The 6,049-nt window shown below is 47.6% G+C and overlaps 1 non-coding gene across 1 annotated transcript; it reads left to right on the top strand.

Annotated features, from left to right (window-relative positions):
- Window positions 1-5,733: 5,733 nt before the first annotated feature.
- TRNAE-CUC (transfer RNA glutamic acid (anticodon CUC)) lies at window positions 5,734-5,806 on the top strand. The gene has a single exon. It is a non-coding gene; the product is annotated as a tRNA-Glu (tRNA).
- Window positions 5,807-6,049: the final 243 nt, after the last annotated feature.

The following is a 6,049-nucleotide window of genomic DNA, read 5'->3' as shown; positions in this document are numbered from 1 at the left end:
GAATTGTGCCTTTTTCACTTAACATTATGTCATAAAATTTTCCCTGTTGCTATGTTAATCTTCACAATCACCATTTTAAATGACTCTATAATTCTTTGGGAATTGAAGGTGTTATCTATATATTATATATTCGTATATACACTCAGAAAAATATATATATACACACACACAAATATTCAGAGATACCAAATAGTGCACAGTAAAAACTGAGTCTTCCCCTCTAGCTCTGGCCTTCAAGGCCCCTTACTTAGAAGCAGTGGACAATACAGTTTCTAATACGTACCTCCAGAAATATTCTATGCACATAAAGACCTATATGTGAACACTTCCCCCTCTTCTTTTAGACACAAATAAGACAATACGAGATACTTGCTGTTTCACATAATACATCTTGGATACCATCTCGTGTTCACACATTGAGACAGACCTCATGCTTTTGAACCACTGCATAATATTCCAAGGATGGATGTTCTATAATTTACTAAACTAATATTGATAAACACTTAGGGTGTTCCTAGGGGTTTTCTTTTCCTATTACACATGCCACAAGATGTAATGTTGAGGTTTCGACTCGGCTGCCAAGTTAGAGAACACATTCCAAAGGAATTGCTGGACTGTATGTAAAATTTACCACAGAAGTAACTGGAAGCTGGTGACCTGATCATTGAAACTTCTCAGCTACCCCAAGGATATAAAAGGTTGGAGAGAGAGGAGATTGTGAAGGGCTTTGTGAAGGCTGCCTCCGTGCCCTGAAGATAAGAAAAAGAAATTTAACAGGGTAACTCAAGGAGCTTGATATACATCCCTGCAGTCTGGGGGACTCAGCAAGCCAGGGCCACCTTCTGCCTGGAAAGTGCTGAGGGGAAGGAATGCTGCCTTATTAGCGGAGAGAGGGGGTGTGGCTGCAGCCTGGGCTCATCTCATGGGCTCAGGGTTTGTCCCAAGAAAATTACACACGTTTTCCTGTGCAGCAGTTGGCGTGGGTTGTCTTAAGTCAGTGCCAGCTCTGGTCTGCCCTTGTCTTTCTCTGCTGTCAGCTGCAGGCTCAGAAGCCCAGTCTTAGCTCCTTGCTCACGGAACACAGCCTGTTGCGCTCATATCCTTAGTGCAAGTCAGGAGCAGACACTCCTGGAGCCAGGAAATGGACCTGGACACAGCTCTCAGCCTGGCTCCTTGCCTTTGACCCTTCCTCAGCCCTCAGCATGGCAGCACACCCTGTGGGCTGGGCTGAAACAGAGACCTCGTGGATCACTGTGCTGATCCTGAAGGGGCTTTTCTCTTCCGTTTCTACCACCCGCACCAAAGACAGGCGCTCCCCTTTCACAGGGTGCATGCAGACCCCCACCCTCCTGCCACCCACTGTCCTCTGGGAGAGTCTGCCTTCTGGGCTCCTTCCCCTCATCGCTCCTCCCCTGCTACAGGCCAGCAGCCAAGGTCACGGCGCACACACCCCGTCGTGGGATCTGTCCTTCCGTGCCTGGGTTGTTCTCTCCCTGCTGCCCCCATTCTCAGCCAGGCCCAGAGCTGGCTGCCTCCAGAACAGAGTACATGGTTAGTGATGACCAGCCGCTGGTGGCATCATTGGAGCACAGCAAACTCTGCAAGGAAAGTCAGTGCCCATGAAGATAATACCCAACCCAGCACCGCTTTTGTAACTTTAACGTGCGCTGGAAGAAGCTGGGCGTCTTGCTAAACTGCAGCTCCCGACCCAGGAGGTTTTGACGGCTGCAGAGTCTGTGTTTCTAACAAGCTCCCAGGTGATGCCATTGCTGCATCTGTGGGCAAAACTGAGTGGCAGGCACGTAATACATTCCAAAGCCACTGTGATTTGTAAAAACGTCATTCTTTAGGATCATGTCATTAATTCAGAATAATTGAGGTAGGGAGCACAGTCTGAGTTTTAGAAAGTAGATTCTTTAAATGTTGCAGAGTACCAGGGTTTTTGCTTCTTTCAAAGAGATGTATTTTCACTGGATGGGGTGGCAGAGGGTTAAAAAAAAAGAGGGTCCCGTGGATCTGCTCCAAGGAAGAGGGAAACAGAGTCACAGGTCTGTTTCCCTGCTGAACTACAGGGCCTTGAAACAGCTTGGAAATGCCTGATCCTGTCTCATCGGCTAAGATGCTACAACTGGTTACCTCACCCATTGCTTTCTTGGCACCCAGGGCCCTTTTTAGTTTCTTTCCCCCTCGTCCTCATGGAGTGTGCTCTCACATAGTCATTGAATACATGAACAATGAGCTGAATTTGTTTGCTTAGAAATCAGTTTTCTCATAGATGGTAGAAAAGTAAACTTTGGGGGCACCTGGGTGGCTCAGTTGGTTGGGCAACCTCGGCTCAGGTCGTGATCTCACAGTTGCTGGGTTGGAGCCCCGTGTCAGGCTCTGCGTTGACAGCTCAGCGCCTGGGGCCTGCTTAGGATTCTCTGTCTCCTTCTCTCGGCCCCTCCCCTGCTCGCACGCACTCTCTCAAAATAAATAAATAGACATTAAAAAAAAAAAAAAAGAAAAGAGAAGTAAACTTTGGTGCCATCCCTACATTGTTGCAAGGTCTGTGCACCATCCAGATTAATGACGCTTTCCCAAGACCTTAGCCCAGGGCCTGGCACCCATTTCCTTCCTGTGCCCCTGCATGCCCGGGGATTACTCCGAGGTAGGTGACTGTGTTTTCCCAAGCAAGGCTGAGCAATCGTCTTCACTGCCCAGCAATGACGGCTTGTAACAGCCCATTTATTATCAACACTCCCTGCCTATGTCAGGTACAGGTTGGGGGGGGGGGGGCGGGTGGTGCAGGAGGATTGACAGGCAAGTCAAGAGGCTGCTTTCAGAGGCTGCTCAGTAAATTGTTGCAAGGTTTCTCCCTGAGTCATCAGGGCAGGAAAGAGCTTGGAGGACTGGGATTGTCCTACTAGCGGCTGAGATCTCTCTGGATGTGAGCAGACACAGATGCCTCTGGCCACCACCCCACCAGCTGCCACCTCATTTGCCTGATGATTTACATGCCTGGGTCCTGGACACTCACCCGGAGGGATGTTTCTGGGCTGTTTGGGTAAAATACATGCTTTATGCCTATCTGTGCAAGTGAGGAGTTTTGGGGAGGGATCAAGGATCAGGAAACTCGATTTCTGGCTGTTTCCTTAATTCTGCATTTCTACCAGAGATGCCTGCTGCTGATGCAGGCATAGCCATGAAGTTGGAGCATCTCACTCGAGTCTGCCTTACAGAGAAATTCATGGGGGGTCCTTGGCGTTGGAGAGGGGTGCACAAAGAGAGCTAGTGAGTATAACCCTGGCTTTTGAGGAACCGACAACCTGAGCAGGATCAGAAACAAAGCAAGATCCTAAGAATGCTCACGAAGGAACCTCTGTACAAATGGGCTCAGGGGGCATAAGGGCACAAGGGTGGTGACCACGTAGGGGTCAGAGGTACTGTGGCCTGGTAGAAGGCAGGGGTGTGTTAGCTGGGCCCTCTGGGGAGTTAATCTATCCAAGGTCTCTGTTTCCCCTGTATAGCAAGAGTAATAACACCTGCCCGCACAGCTGCTTTAAGGATTAAATGAGATCATGGATGTGAAAGACCTAGACCAGCAACTAGCTCTAAATGGCCTTGGTCACAATCATTATTAGTGTTAGTAAGATAAAACTATGGATCGGCCATGGTGCTGCCTTACATATCCCGCCTGCCTGCCGCCTTTCCCACTGTGAGGAAGGGCTGCCCTGAGTTCCTGCGGTCCCCCGAACCGTGAGTGTTCTTTGGGGTCTATAGTGTCAATGCTGGACAGAGCACAAGGTGCCACCTGCGGCCACCAAACAGGATAGACCAGAATGAGGCTGAGAGGCCCGCTTGAGGGCAACACTTGGGACCTCAGCCTCAGGACCATCCCCAGCCAGTGGTCTGTCACGTGTCGGCGGACCAGGAGGCTGCATGGTGAGTGGGTAAAAGCACAGAGCCAAACGGGATGCAAATCCTGTGCTCTCACCAGTTGTAGGACTTGGCAAGTTCTTGAACCTCTCTGTGCCTCTGTTTCTTGATCTGCCAAATGAGGATAATAACAGTACCTACCACACAGGGTTGTTGAGAGAATCCAGGAGGCCAATACATAGGAAGTGCTTGGAACAGTGCCCGGCACAGAGTACACACGATGTAAATGGTAGCTATTTGTATTTAGCAGAGGTCCGTGGATGTGCAGACCTGGGTTTTGTCACTCTCTATCATTTTGAGGGGGTGACTGGCATGTGTAGGGTAGTATTAGGAGGGGGTGTGGCCAGAGGACTGAGGACAGCCAGGTGGGCGGGCAGAGCCCTCCGACAGGTCTGTGGCTCTGCAGGGAAGGAGAGGATAAGGTTGGCAGCCGGGAGAGAGGAGGGCACCAGCCTGTCCAAGGTCAAACACTTCCTCTTACTCGTATTCTAGGAGCAGGGAGCTCAGGGCCGTGCCCAGGATGACATCTCCTTGTTCCGCAGATAGAGAATGGCTGTGTCTACATGACCCTTCGGGGGACCACGTCTGTCAACAGCAGCCTGCACTTCCTAACCCGTGGGGCAGCCCCTCAGTTTCAGGATTGGGGCCTGAACCTTACCGTGGTGACATCTGACTTTTCCTAGAATGATTTTCCTTCTTTCCATTTCCTTCTTTACTTAAAAAAGAAGAAAAAAAAAAAAAAAGCCTTGCTGTGTCATATCTATTTTCATAAGTCACCTTGGGGTGTTCTTGGAATAGGCAGAGAATAAACATACTCGTTCCTGGAGTCCTTATTTAGCTTTCTTGAAGTTTTTACAGTATCTATCTATCTATCTATCTCTATCTATCTACCTACCTACCTACCTACCTACCTACCTATCTATCTATCTAATATTCAGATTAAAGCCGTGAGAAAGATCCCAAGCCCCCAGTTCCAGGCATATTTACCAAGCTCTAGCTCTGAGGAGCCCGTTTACAAACCACCAGTCTGCTCCATAGAAACTCTGCAATGCTTAGTATGACAGTTTGATACAAAAAAAAAAAAAAAAAAAAAAAGGAAGTAAGATGGTTTCTTAGGACCTTTAGGGCAATTTGCTAACTACTGGTGGGCACTAACTGCTAAAGAATAAATATGGGTTAATATCCAATAGGAAAGCACTATGAACAAAAACAAAAGTCCGTTTACCCTTCTATTATATAAGATAATCATCTGTGAGTTTAAGTAACAATTAGGCCTTAAGTGCTACTGATAGAGTTTAATAATTAAATGAGTCCTGGACGTGAAATGTGTAAGAAAGCATTTGAAAGTAGTTTCGGAACTGAATTTTAACTGACGATCATCACAACCTATCGGCTGCCTCAGTTTCCCCATACACTGAATTCCCTGTTCCTCCAAATGCTCCCACTTTCCCCTTTCTCTCCTTTCATGTTTAACTCTCGTTCCTCAGAACCCAGCGCCTTCATGAAGCCTCTTCTGATCCATCCCGTGCAAACCCTGTAGCATTTTGTCACTCTTAGGCTTCTGTGTATTCGGATGCGGGCCTGGCTCCCTCCCTCCCCCCCCCCCCCAAAGGAACAAGGTGGTGTCTGAGTCGCTTTGCACACAGTGATCAGCCCACACTAGGGCAGTTCCACCAGTAACAGCTACTGTTCTTTCCTAATTCTGCCCGGTACCTAACTCAGTGTCTGCTTCTCAAATAATTACAACCTATATGGTGACGTTGGTATACAGACAAGCATAGTAATATAATGTATTAAAACATTTTCTCTAGGGGTGCCTGGCTGGCTTAGTCAGTAGAGCATGTGACTCTCAATCTCAGGGTTGTAAGTTCAAGCCCCACGCCGGGCATGGAACCCACTTTAAAAAAAAGAAAAATAAAACATTTTCTTTATACCTAAAAATTCATTTTTTTAATCTGATTAAAAAAAATTAAAACATTTTTGTAAGTGCCCCCTGAAGTATTATGGGCCCTTGGCACTATGCAGGTGTATAAGGCCACCATTTCCTGGTTTGGCAGACTTGGGCAATTCACTTAAGTCTTCTGCGTTTAGTTTTCTTATTTGTAGATTGGCAATGATAATAATATGACCC

The sequence above is a fragment of the Herpailurus yagouaroundi genome, unplaced genomic scaffold (genome assembly GCF_014898765.1).
Source record: "Herpailurus yagouaroundi ecotype Mexico unplaced genomic scaffold, PumYag 195, whole genome shotgun sequence".
In the NCBI taxonomy this organism is placed as follows: domain Eukaryota; kingdom Metazoa; phylum Chordata; class Mammalia; order Carnivora; family Felidae; genus Herpailurus; species Herpailurus yagouaroundi.
Note: the sequence above shows the minus strand (reverse complement) of the source record. Positions and strands in the feature narration are given on the sequence as shown.